The sequence below is a fragment of the Acinonyx jubatus genome, chromosome A3 (assembly GCF_027475565.1).
Source record: "Acinonyx jubatus isolate Ajub_Pintada_27869175 chromosome A3, VMU_Ajub_asm_v1.0, whole genome shotgun sequence".
In the NCBI taxonomy this organism is placed as follows: Eukaryota; Metazoa; Chordata; class Mammalia; order Carnivora; family Felidae; genus Acinonyx; species Acinonyx jubatus.
Genome location: NC_069388.1, coordinates 5440950 through 5453885, shown reverse-complemented (window position 1 = coordinate 5453885; position 12936 = coordinate 5440950). Strand labels below are relative to the sequence as shown.

The 12936-nt window shown below is 56.9% G+C and overlaps 1 long non-coding RNA gene across 1 annotated transcript; it reads right to left on the bottom strand.

The window, feature by feature from the left end:
- Window positions 1-4314: 4314 nt before the first annotated feature.
- On the bottom strand, window positions 4315-8155 carry LOC128311349 (uncharacterized). The gene is made up of 3 exons (XR_008289749.1): window positions 6193-8155; window positions 5454-6115; window positions 4315-5209 (listed from the first exon to the last, which is right to left on the bottom strand). It is a non-coding gene; the product is annotated as an uncharacterized LOC128311349 (long non-coding RNA).
- Between the last annotated feature and the right edge of the window lie 4781 nt (window positions 8156-12936).

The following is a 12936-nucleotide window of genomic DNA, read 5'->3' as shown; positions in this document are numbered from 1 at the left end:
TTTACCCACGTGACTTTAACTGCTTTTGTTGTTGTTGGCTGCTTTCCACCGCGGGCGGACGTGAGGACGCGTGTCCCACTTGTCACCATCCCCGCCTACGACCCACCTTTTCCACCCTTGCTGACCGGACACTCGAACTGTAGTGTGATTACTTCGAGGTGTGTGTGACTTAACACTTGTCTTCACAAGGAAAGACTGAGACCCTAGCACACGATTTAAAAAAGGGGTGGCAGAAACTTCCGGTTATAAGATAAAGAAGTCACGGGAAACGTGCCGCACGGGGGATACAGCCGATGGTGTTGTAATAACGTTGTAAGTGACAGCTGGCGACCTGCCTTGTGGTGGGGACTGCTGAGTAATGTGTGGCCTCGTCCAGTCACTATGCTGTGCACCTGAAACGAACACAATATTGTACGTCCACTGTGCTTCGGTAATACATATATATTTTTTAACGGGATGGGTTCTGCTGTGGCCTCACCTTCCGGTGGCCCCGCCCAGCCGGTTTCTCTGGAGCACAGAATCTGGGTCCATGAGCTGGCTGGGAGCACTGAACTTGGGTCCCTGAGCTGGCTGGGAGGCACAGCGGCAAACCTCTTGCCCTGGAGGATTATTCTGTGCTTTCTGAGTTTATCTGGATTGGGTACTTCGGACTAGAGTACAGGGTGTTTCTTCACCGTCTTCGGACAAGCTAGTATCTAGCATTTCCTGAGTGATTTTCGGGGCCACGCGTCAAATCCAAGATATCTGCACAGACTGTCTCATTGAATGCTTCTGAGAGCTTTGTGAAGATGTGCTTTTCATTGTCCCCATTTGATGGATGAGGAAGTGGAGCATCACAGCCTTCAATGGGCTTTCTCAAGGTTACTCCATAGTAAGTGGCAGGGCTGGGCTTTTACTCCATTTTTTCTTACGAAAAACTATCAAATAATACAGAAGGGTTGGGAGGAGAGTACTCACCGCTTAGATTTAGCAAGTTGAGTTTTGGTCACGTTTGTTGTGCCTCCGTAAGTGTGTGTGCATGTGGGGGTATGTGTTTGTGTGTGACTGTGTGTGTGCGTGTGTGTGAGTGCATGGTGGCCACTAACTTTCCCCTGTGAAAAGTTCCATTTTCTCCTTGATACTATTCTACAGGGCATTATTTTGGTCCCTTGCAAAGAACCTGCTCTCACAACAACCTGTCACCTTGTGGTCTTTGTGTCCACCGACGAGCCTGTTTTGAATCAGTTCCTTCCCTGGGACTATAAATGGCGGAGTTGCTAATGCTCTTTCCTCTTGAGCTGAGCTGGCCCTTCGGCCCAGAGAAGAGCGTCCTTCAACCACCAGGACAAGCCAGTCCTTCCGAAAAAGGCTGGGTCCCCGGGACCGGGATTTGAGCACAGATCCCTCAACCCCAAGATCCAGAGTGGACGCTCTCCCCCTCCCTCCCCACACAGCGCATCAAAGTTTCATCTCTTCCAGATTCTAGAAAAATCTTCCAACGTCACGTGGCCACTTGAAAGGTTTCCCGAGTCCCCTCCGCCTCCCCAACAAGAAAAGTGTCAGGAACATTCATTCCAGGGCTGCTTCTAAGAAGTGTGTGACTTGGTCCCTCTGGGGACCAGCTCGGGTGTGGCTGGCCGAGGGCTTCTGCGGGGGGGCCTGAAGGCGCACGGCTCCAACCCCCACTGAGCCAGCTGTGTGGCTTCGGTTGGGTGACTCAGTCTCTCAGAGTCTCAGTGTCCCTGCCCCAGGGATCGTGACGGTGACATTCACCTCAGAGGCTGGGGATGATGATCCCATGGGATAGTGTACACGAAAGGGCCCAGCGAAGAGTAGGACCACATCAGACTGTGGCTCTATTAATATGAGGGACATCAACTTTAAGAAATGGATGAATGATGGGGCGCCTGGGTGGCTCAGTCAGTGGAGCGACTGACTTCGGCTCAGGTCACGATCTCACGGTCTGTGAGTTTGAGCCCCACGTCGGGCTCTGTGCTGACAGCTCAGAGCCTGGAGCCTGCTTCGGATTCTATGTCTCCCCCTCTCTCTGCTCCTCCCCCATTCACGCTCTGTCTCTCTCTGTCTCAAAAATAAGTAAACATTAAAAAAAAAAAAAGGAATGGTTATTGAACACCCATGCGTACCAGGCACTTTCCTATTTATCTCTCGGTTTTTGGTTTTGGTATTTCCTCCACGGCAACCATGCCATAGTTCTGTGGTTTTGGTAGCATCGAGAGGGACTCCTGGTTGCAAGCGGTGGAAAACCCATCTCTACCTAGTCTAAGCAAGAAGGAGAATTTGCTCCTGTAAAATGGCTCTCGCGTAACTGGCTTAGGCTTCAGGTGTGGCTGGATCAGGAGCCTCAAGCGAGGTGACTACCACTCGGCCTCTCTCGCTAACTCTGCCTCTGGGCACTGCTCTCCTGTGTGGTGGCCTCAGCCGCCACCCAGCTTCCTCCTCCTGGCGACAAAACGGCTGCCAGAGGCTTCAGGATTTCCTCCGCCCACCTCGCGGTTTAAGTGAAAAGAGAGTGCCTCTGACCGGGCTGTGGCGGAAGTCCCAGCAAAGTCTCTCCCTGGCCTCTCTGGGTGATGACAGCAGCCCTGAGCCAATCACTGTGCCTGGAGGGACCCAGTGTTCTGATTGATCATGTCGGGACCAGGAGCCACCCTGAGACTCACATGTGGGGTCAGCTCCACTCCCCAAAGGAAAATGGGGCGCTGCCCCCAGAGGAGGGGGGATGGAGGCTGGACAGACAACACCGCGCTCGGGTCTGTGGGGGGCCTGGGTGATGACGGTGGGGCCAGCAAGAAGCAGAAGGGGGAGAGTCACCAGGGACGCTTGGGACAAAGACCACCGACTCCCGCCGAACTCTCGGCTTACGACATGATTTATATTTAGCACGAGGAAAGCTGTCAGGCTCTGAAATATGCACGGGTTGGAAGAGCCAGGAGGGAGAGAAAGTGCAGATCCTACATGTGCCGGCGAGGAATTAATTAGAAATAAACCCCGTACGAGAAGCTGCCTGAACTCGGTTCTGCTTTTGATCTGGTGGCCAACGGATGACTCTGGGGTTTGTCTGCCAGGCAGCGAGCACCTGGGCCTCCCGGGGGGGGACCCCGAGAACCCGCGGAGCTGCCCCCGCCCCGAGAGGTGGGGAAGGCGGGGCGCCACCTTCCTCTGCCTCACCCCGTGATTGCCTCTCCTCTTGGGGGGGCCTCCCTCCTGTGGGCCCTGGGAATCAAGACACCACCCGAGTGCCTGTCCCTGGGGAGGTGGGATTGTTTACAGAGCCGGGGAGGAGGGGCAGACCGCCTGGGGGGGGTCCTTGCTGGTGCTGCCTCGGGGCAGCCGGCCCCAGTGCCCTGATCATGGCTGCTGTCTAGTCTCACTTCTGGGCCTCTCCTGGGCCACAGCTGGACCCACCGTAGGCGCTAAATGCCAATTAGCATCAAAGACTGGAAAGAGCTGGAAAGGACTTGAAGCCACAATGATCTTTTCAAAATGTGACAACTTACCATGTCACACCCTCTGCTGCAAATGGCTTGGTGGCTCCTCGTGTGGCCCCGGAGAAAGCACCCCTCCCCCCACCCACGGGCCTGCCCACCCCCCCATCTCTCCCACCCCCTTCCTAATGTGCCGGGGTCCCAGCGCCCCCCTGCACCCTAGTGTCTGTGGGCCTTCACTCAGGCTGGGCTTATCCCCCCTCACAACCTGTGCCCTGCGGCTCCCTCTTTCTGGGACTTTCTGGCCCCCCAATCTTACTGGTTGGGTTCTCCCTGTGATTTGGATCTGATGTCCCCTGTCATTTCCTCGAGGACGGCCCAGGGTGTGAGTTGGAGGTCCTGGGCCCAGTGCTGACAGTCCAAGGTGGAAACTGGGGGGGGGGGGGGGGGTCCTGGGTCCTGCCCTGACAGCCCGGGGAGGGACAGGCTGGCAGCCGCTGCGGGCACCGGCCTCACTCAGCAACCCCATGGTTAAATCGCCATTTGTCCCAGGCCCTCTGGAGCCCAGGTGCCCTTCCGACCGGCTGGTTCCTGAGCTCCTGGGTATCCCGTTAACAAACTCCTGGTCAGCATCGATCGTGGCTGCTCAGCCCCTCGCTTCCCCAGCACGTAGAGCTGCAAAATGCATCTGGGTCTGTGGGAGGCGCGTGGGCTCAGGCTGGATGTGGAGGGAGGTCAGGGCCCAGGTGCCGCGGGCAGGACGAATCTACCCCAGATCCCTTCCCCTGGAGCCCTGGGGAGGGACGGCACGCGCACTCTGTGACAGGGGCTTGTGCAGAGATTATGCCTGAGAGCTTGTTGAATTCTAGTTCAGGAAACTGAGGCACAAGGAAGCGAAGTGACATGTTCACATTTCTGCAGCTGGAGGGTGGCCAGGCCGGGACTGAACCCACAGCCGTCTGCGTGTACGGACGAGGTCTTCTCCTCCAAATCTGACTTTGAGGGTCCCTCTGGACCAGAAGTCGGTGGGTGTCCTTTCTAGAACAATCCTTGCCAGCAGTTTCCCTCATGCCCTTTGCAGGGACCAGCCCCTCCCTCCACACCACCACGTCCTGGGGTTGATCTAACTCCGACCCAATCGTGTGGGTCCACCCTTTGGTCCAGCTTCCAGAACCCTACTCAAGATTCTGACTCCATCCGTTTTTAATTTTTTTTTCCCCCCTGTGAAGACAGGAATTCAGGGATATTTATCTCGCCGGGTGTGTGAAAGCTTAAATAAAATAAGCTTTATCTGTTGGAAGCCGTCAACTGATAAAAAAGGAAAGAATTAAGCATATTTCTATTTAATGAACTCTTCAGGCAGAGGCAGATTTCAGTCTTTTGGTTTTAGCTGTTCTGTGCAGAAATAGCCATGTGCCGTCTGAGAACTGCCTTGGGACTCCACTCTCTGACTCCCCCCACCCCACCCCAGCCTGTCTAGACACCCCAGACATCCTGTAAACAGAGAAATTGCCGGGGAGGCAGCAGTATGGACGCTGGGGGATGTTTGTCACTTTGGGGACAGCCGAATGAAGATTCACGGTCACGGCATGTTCTCCTCGGGACAGAAACAACCAGTTACCTTCCTTTCCCGGAGCTCTGTCCTGGGTCAGGGCTCCGTGCAGGAGAGCCTTGCTCCCCCCCCTCCTGGCCTCCTTCCAGGACGGCCTCCTGAGGGTGCCGGGCCACGGGGGCTGGGGGTGAGGCGGGCGCCGTGATCCGCCGAAAGGACAGGAAATTCAAACCTGCAGAGATTACACTACGCATGCCCATGTGCACTGCCCCTCCCCTGGCCAGGCCACCTGTTTCTCCCGCCTGGGTCACAGCAGGGGCCCCTCCCTGGTCTCCCTACTCCTGTCCTCACCCCACCATGCTCTACAGTACAGGTCAGAGGATGTCGCGCCTCCGTTCAAAACACCGCAGTGTTCCCACTGCTCTTAAAACGGGAAGGACCTGGCTCCCCAGGACGCCCCACGCGCCCAACCTCACCTCCTGCTGCCGGGCCCTGTGCTCACGGCGGCCAGCCCCGCTGGCTTCCTCGCAGTGCCTTGCCAGAGTGGGGTTTGTGTCGTGGGGGATGGGTAAGTCTCCAGAGGTCCGTGATGTGATGGGAGGGAGTTGGAGACTGGAACCCGGGGCCCTAACCGCTGCTCGAAGAGTCTGGAAGAGCCCCTGAAGAAGTAGGACCGGAGCCAGGTCCTGAAAGGTGAGCCCAGGCTGACCCCGGTTGGCCCGTGGATGTAGAGAGAGGGCGAGGGCTTTTTCTCCTCTTCTTGGCTGCGCTCTGACTTGCTTTGTGACCTTGGCCACGTCCTTCCCCTTGCGGGGCCTCAGGACCCCAGGAGTAAAGTGTGGGGAGCCTCAGAGACACCTTCTGAAACTTGGGCCTTGGTAGGGAAGGAGGTGGTTCTCCTGCCCGCACGCCCTGGCCCCGCTGCCCCGAGCATCTTGCCCGAGGTAGGCCGGGTAAACACCGGGTTGACCCCAGGACGGGCCAAGGTCGGGGCTGTGGACAGATGGACCGGTGTCTGGTGTTGTCCCCAACCGCCCCCCTCCCCCCGGACCCATGGCGCTGGGCTCACAGCTGGTGACAACGTTTCGAGGGGACGCCTTGATGCTTCGTCAGGGGGTTGATGAGCGCTTCCAGAATCCTGACCCAGCACGGCGATGATAAAATATGCATTCTCAGGGCACGGAGGCCCCAACAGCCCATTATGGCAGACATTACCTTGTTTGAATTTAGAAATGAGGTCGTGGGGGCGACATGTAAATGCAGTCTCTGTTTGCCTCTGGGGCCAGCCGGCCTCCCGTTTCACGTGGAGACTCCGAATGCCAAGTTTACATTAGGTTTCAGGATGTTTGCGCCCCTTCAGCTGATGTCTGGAAAAGTGCAGGTGCCCAGTGGCTTCCTGGAGCCCTGGGTTTGCCTAAAACTCTCTGGAATCTGGGAAAAGCTTCGAAGGAAACATCCCAAGCCCCCATTTCTGATCCTCATAATAACTGCAACGAGAGGAAAAAAAAAAAAAGTGTCCCCTTGCAAAAGTCTGGCTGGCTTCCCCCCCTCCACACAGGCGTGCCGGGCGAGCTCAGGGTAAGGCAGGGGTGCCAGTGCCTGGGGGGGCTGCGGGGGAAACCTCCTGGCACCAGCCTGCAGAGCTCGGGCCTGTCGCATCTTAACCAGAAGCTTCTATCAGACGGGAATGCCAGCCACGTTTGTTTAGAATAAGAAACACCTATCAAGGAGAAGGAGTGAATCAACAGATGAACTTAGGGGAAGGGAAGGACACAGAAGATAAAAACAGAGGCGGAGAAAAACCACGAGAGGCCCCTAAATACAGAGAACAAACTGAGGGGTGCCGGAGGGGAGGCGGGTGGGGGAGGGGCCGGATGGGGGATGGGCATTCAGGAGGGCACGGGTCGGGATGAGCGCTGGGCGTCGTACGGAAGGGATGAATCCCTGGGTTCTACTCCTGAAACCAGGGCCACGCTGTATGTTGACGAACTCGAGTATTGAAAAACCAAAAACAAAAACAAGAATGAGTGACCAGCCCATTTCTCTTCACAGGCAGACCCCGCGCTAGAAGACAAAGCCAGAGTTGTGGCGTGCCGAGTCGTGACAAGAGACGTTTCTCAGGGCGCCTGGGGGGCTCAGTCGGTTGAGCGTGGGACTTCGGCTCAGGTCACGATCCCACGGTTCGTGAATTCGAGCCCTGTGTCGGGCTCCGGTGCTGACAGCTGGGAGCCTGGAGCCTGCTCCGGATTCTGTGTCTCCCTCTCTCTCTGCCCCTCCCCTACTTGGGCTCTGTCTCTCAAAAATAAATAAATGTAAAAAAAAATTAAAAAATGAGAGAGAGAGAGAGAGAGAGGGAGAAGTTTCTCAGCTGATTCAAATGTTTCCTGGCATCGGTTCAAGGAAATACTAGTAACGCTCTCATTCAGTGTGTACTGGCATTGTTTATCATGTTGAATCATTTCAACCACAGGACCTTTGCATGTGACAAGGTCAAACTTCTATCACAGGTCTTTGTGTGTGGCCTTTGTCACAATCACACTTTGATATTTGTGCATTTGGCAATGTGGCGGATGCCTGCCCCCTCCCCAGACTGTGCTGCCTTGGGCCGGGGTGGGGAGGGGGGGACAGCTCGTTGGTTTTATTTCCTCCCGGCTGTTTCCTCAGAAATAGCACAGGGCCCAGAGTGTAGTACAGCAGGTGCCCGGTAACTATTTGTTGAAAAAGTGGACAAGAACCCTGATGAGGTCGGCGTGGGCATTATTGTCTCTTCACAGATGAGAAAACCAAGAACTGAAGTCACAGGTTCGGCTTGCACGGCTGGGAAGTGGCAGAGCCGGATGCAGGCCCAGTCCGTCACGGACGGGAGGCCTCTGCGCATCTCCGCGCCGGTCCTCTGTGCTCTGATTTCATAAGGCACCGCGCAGCCCGCAGAGGGCGAGCTCACAGCTCCATTCCCCTTTGCCTTCTGGTCTAATGTGGCTGCCGGAACTCCCGACAACACATCCGTGTTCCAGGCAGGAAGAAGGGGGCTGGGTGTGCAATAGCTGCTGTGGACTCCAACTATTCCTGCACCTGCTGAGGGCGTGCAAGCAAGCCCCCTGTGACTTTGCCGGAAGGTTTGCTCCCGGCTGGTGGGGGTGGGGGGTGAGCTGGGAGTGGCCTGGAAACCACCCTTTATGGTGAATGAGAGCCAGTGAATATCTGACAGTGGGTCCACACCCCGGTCCTCGCCTCTCGGGTGGGGGGTGGCGTGGGGGGCGGGGGCTGGAATCGGAGAGGCCTGCTCTGGACCAAAGGTCCAGCGGGGCTGAGCTCCGACTGCCCCCAGCTGTAGCCTGCTCATCCACGTGCCCTGTGCTGGCTCCCTTCCTTGGACTCACCTCCACACCGCATGACCTTGACCCTGAAAAACTTCATTCGCATTGAGTTTTCGACTCAGGAGTCGGCTTGCGGGAGAAACCCGGTTAAGGACAGGGGACAGGGCGGAAAGGGGCACCCGCCGCCGCCCATCTCCCCCTCGAGGAGCCCCTCCTCCCCAAGTTACAATCGCAGTGTTCAGACTCACCTCGTGTCGCTTGAGCTGCAAGGGCGGCTGGGGCACGTGGTCCACTAGCCGAGGGTTCGCTTGCTCCGGAGGGAGGCCAGGAACGTGGCTACGGGGAGGCGGCCAGCACCCTCTGCCGCGGTGAGAGAAAGAATCCTCATGGGTGGTGGCGGGGGGGGGGGGGGGGGGTGTTCTGCCTTCATCCGGGACCAAAGTTTCTGAGAATTCTTGTCGTTGATTTCCTGCCGCCGATGTGGACTGAGCCCCTACTGAGTGCTTGGCCCTGGGATGCCGTCGAGGACCAGGCCTTGCTCTCAGTCACGTGGTGCTTACTGGGAACCGTGAGGAGGCAGCCCTGGGTGGAGGCAGGGAACCGGAGCCAACAGGGGCGGGCAGGCGGGCAGGTGCCCTTTGTCTCAAGTGCCCCACCCCTAAGCTTTTTCCTGGGGGTGACGCTGGGCACCCGTGGGGAGACGGCGTCATTGGGAAACACGGGGGTAACCGCAAGGAATCCGGGTCTGCGAGGCTGAAGACTGTAGGTACATCTGGGTTGGGAGTGGGATCTGCTCAGTGCGCTGCCGTTGGCAGGGGCCGCCACCTCCAATGTGACTGGCTGTCGTGCCGGCGCCCAAGAGCTCGGAGCGAGGGCCCCGTATCAGTTGGCAAGCGGCCTGGAGGCGGCCCCAGGACCACCTGCTCACCCTGATTGGCCAGGAACGGTCACATGACCCTGCCCAACTTCAAGGCGGCCGGGAAGCGGGCTGGGTCAGAAAGACTTGGAGAGCCGCGCGGTGGCCACCGCCCACGGGGATCGTGCTGGTGTATTTCCTTCCGGGGCTGTTTCTGTGCTCCCCCCCCCCCCACCCCTGTGCCCGTAGAGAGCCCATGGTGTGTCCTATTGTGAGGATCGTTCTGGAATGCTCTTGTCGTGGAGAACTTTCTGCGTCAGGACCTGTACCTCTGCTTCGCGCTTTTAAAGGCTGCACCGGAGGTCCCGGCGTGGACACCCCATGGTTTATTTTGCCAGTCCCCTACCGAGGGACTTGGAAGGTGTCCGTTGGTGCTGTTATAAACAGCCCCGCGACAGATGTCCTTACCCGCGATCTTCACTGCCCAACCCTCGAAAAAACGGAGGTGCTGACTGCTGGAATTTCCCCCCAGATGCTGAAGATTCATCTTCCAAAGAGACTGCATCAATACATGCTTTTACTGGCGTGGATGGCGATTCCCCACATAGCCGCCAACGGATGATATAACACTGTTTTTTTTTTTTTTTTAATCTTTTTTAACGTTTTATTTATTTTTGAGACAGGGAGAGACCGAGCATGAACAGGGGACGGTCAGAGAGAGGGAGACACAGAATCTGAAACAGGCTCCAGGCTCTGAGCTGTCAGCACAGAGCCCGACGCGGGGCTCGAACCCCCGGACCGCGAGATCGTGACCTGAGCCAAGTCGGCTGCTTAACCGACTGAGCCCCCCAGGCGCCCCGGTATAACACTGTTTAAATTTAATGTTTTAATCTGAGGGGAGGTTCTCTTTTAATGTGTTTAATTAAAAAAAAAAAAAGATGTTTAATTAAAAAAAAAAAAAAGAGGTTCCTTGTAAGAAATATAAGCAGTGAGGGATGTGTGGACATCAGCAGACTCCTGTTCCCTTTCTCCCAGGTCAGGTCCCATCCTAGAGAAACCACCGTGAAAAATTTGAAGGGCATCCCTCCAGATTTTTCTTTATGCATTTATATAAAATGCCTTCCTGAATAGATGTTGATCTTTGAGTGAGTGACCGTTTTTCCTCCACATCATATACCGTTCTGGGGTTTGCTCCGCGACCTGCCTCCCCCTGCCGCCCGCACCCCCAATTTTTAGCATCTTTTCTTACACTTGTTTTTAGGAAATTAAGTTTACCGACTGCTTGGATTTGCTTTGCCCTCTTTTTTCTGCCTTCTCACACGTCTACCGGGGGGGAGGAGGGGAAAGGAAGAAGAAGCTGATTATGGACTATCTGGTTTTTTTCTCCCCCTTCCCGGAGCTGGAGCTCCGTGGGGCGGAGTGACCAGTGTCCAGACGTGTCCCTGGGGTGGAGGCAGGAAGAGAAGGAGGCAGGCTGGCTGCGAAGTGTCCCCCGAGGAGGCGGGGAGGCCGGAGGCTGGCTGGGGAAGGGGATGTGCACGGCAGACAAGAACCTTTCCAAACTCCGGTGGCGGCAAAGCGATCTCCTGTGGCAAAATTCAGCAAAATGCTATTAAGGATAAATTTTTTATTGTTCTGTCCTGCAGGCAGCTTGGGAAAATACCGTTGCCTCAGCCTAAATGAGCTCTCCTGTCTTACTTTATTTTTAAGCGACACTTTTCTGCACTAGTCCCGGTTCTGGAATCACACAGCTGTCCCTGCAGCAGCCACAGAGACTGAGGGCGGAAGCTGAGGGCAGGTGTGGGGCTGGCCCTCCGTCGGACAGGGGCCATGTCATCGTCTTCGTCTCTCGTCCCTCTCGGCTCGCTGAGAGCTGGGTGGAGCTCAGGTGCTGTCAGCCTCACGGCAGTGCGTCCTCTGTAAAGGGGGCCGAGCTGTGGCCCAGGTGCGCACCCGGAATTTCCCTCTCAGCGTCCTGCTAGGTGTCACGGGGGGGGGGGGGGACCTGAGGGCTGGCGGCCACCGCACAGTCCCCACCAGCTCGAGCTCACTCCGAGAACTCTACATTCGTCCCCCTGAAAGCCCTGGGGAGGGGGGACACCACCATGGCCACTTTAAACACGAGGAGAACGTGGCTCGGGAAGCTTTAAAACTTCATTTATTCCTTCAGCGCAGGTCTGCTGGGTGCCTCTCCGTGCTGGGCGTGGTTCTAGATGCTGGGGAGCCAGGGCAAGAACTCACGGTCTCCTGTGTGCGCGTGAGGGGACAGACGGTAAACAGAAACAAACAAAAACTTATGACAAATTGTGAGCCACGTTGCAAAGGCAGCTTCGCTGACATCTGAAGGCCATCCAGGAGCCAGTCTGCAAAGGGGGAAGGGAGTGGGGAAGAGCATTCCAGGAAGAGGGAACAGCATGTGCAAAGACCTCCAGGGAAAATGAAGACAGCCAGCCTGGTGGGAAAGTGGTGGGGACGAGAGGAAGGCACGTGAGCAGGGGGAGGCTGACCACGCAAGCCTGGCTGGCCTCGCCAAGGGTGACGGGAAGGGAAGGGACGTGGCCCTTGTGCTTGCGAGAAGAGCCCGGGGTGGGGGTGGGGATCTGTGGGGACACCAGTGAGGAGGGGGGTGACCCTCTTCTGTGTCAGCTTCGTACACCTCAATCTGTCACCTCAGGACCCCTCAGAGAAGCCTGGGGCCAGGGTTCCCGCTCTGGTGCAAACTGGCCCAAATGGAAAGACGAGAGAGCTGAGGGTGTGAGTTTCCCATCATTCGAGGAGGGAATGGGGAGTGGGGAAGGAAAAGCGGCTTGAGTAAGGTCGTAGGAGGCGATATCTTCAAGCATTCCTCGATGCCTTTGGGAGAACCTCTAGAACATTCCAGACACCTTCGCATACCGTAGGTAGCCCGCACAGGCCCTCTGGATGCCTTCCACGTCATCCTGTGTCCCTCGCTCTCCAGCAGCATCCGCGTCTGGAAGAATGTGCCGGTCGTCCAGGGGTCCCCGCTCGCCATCGGACCCTAGGGTTTGCTGTTCCCTCGGCCCCGAGCCACTCCTCCTCCTCCACACCCTCCCAACACCTACCCGCCTCTCCCAAGCCTCAGCCCAAGGGTCCGTCTGGCAAGCCTGCTGAGCTGGGTCGAGTTCGGCCCCTCTCCTCCGGCCTCCCACTGCCCTGCCTCCTGGGGACTTGTAATCGCCTCCTTGTATGTTTGCCCAGTTCACCTCCGAGCTGCCGGCCCAGGGACCGGGTCTGTTTTGTTCACAGCTGTATCTCTAGCACCTGGAATGGAGCTTGGCAGGTTATGGGTGCTCGACAGACGCTGGTCGAGGCACGGATGACGAACGAATGAGTGACTGTCCGTGAGGAAGGAACAGGCTTATTCCTTGTGCCAGCGTCAGTGGGTGAAAAGAGGCTGATCTTTATTCCGTGTAAGAAAAGGCTCTTCGATAACTGATCTCTTTTGGGGGTGACGGGGACCTTCCCTCCCACTGTGGAAGCTTGTCAGTGGGTGCTGGGAGCACCCAGCCGGGGTTCACGGGGCCGCGGGGTCACTTACCCTGTCACAGGCACGCCAACCCCCGGGGAGACAGGGAAGGTGACTTTCCTTCTCGCGCCCGAAGCCCGTGCAGCAGATCGCAGCTTCTCAGTAAATGCACGCTGAAGGGATGGGTGTGGCTGTCTTCTAACCCCAGAAGCTTCTAGAACTGTCCACTATGGCAACGTGAAATGTGCTGGTCGGAAGAGAGCCCTGAAGCAATTGTAAGACACACAGTGGACTTCAGA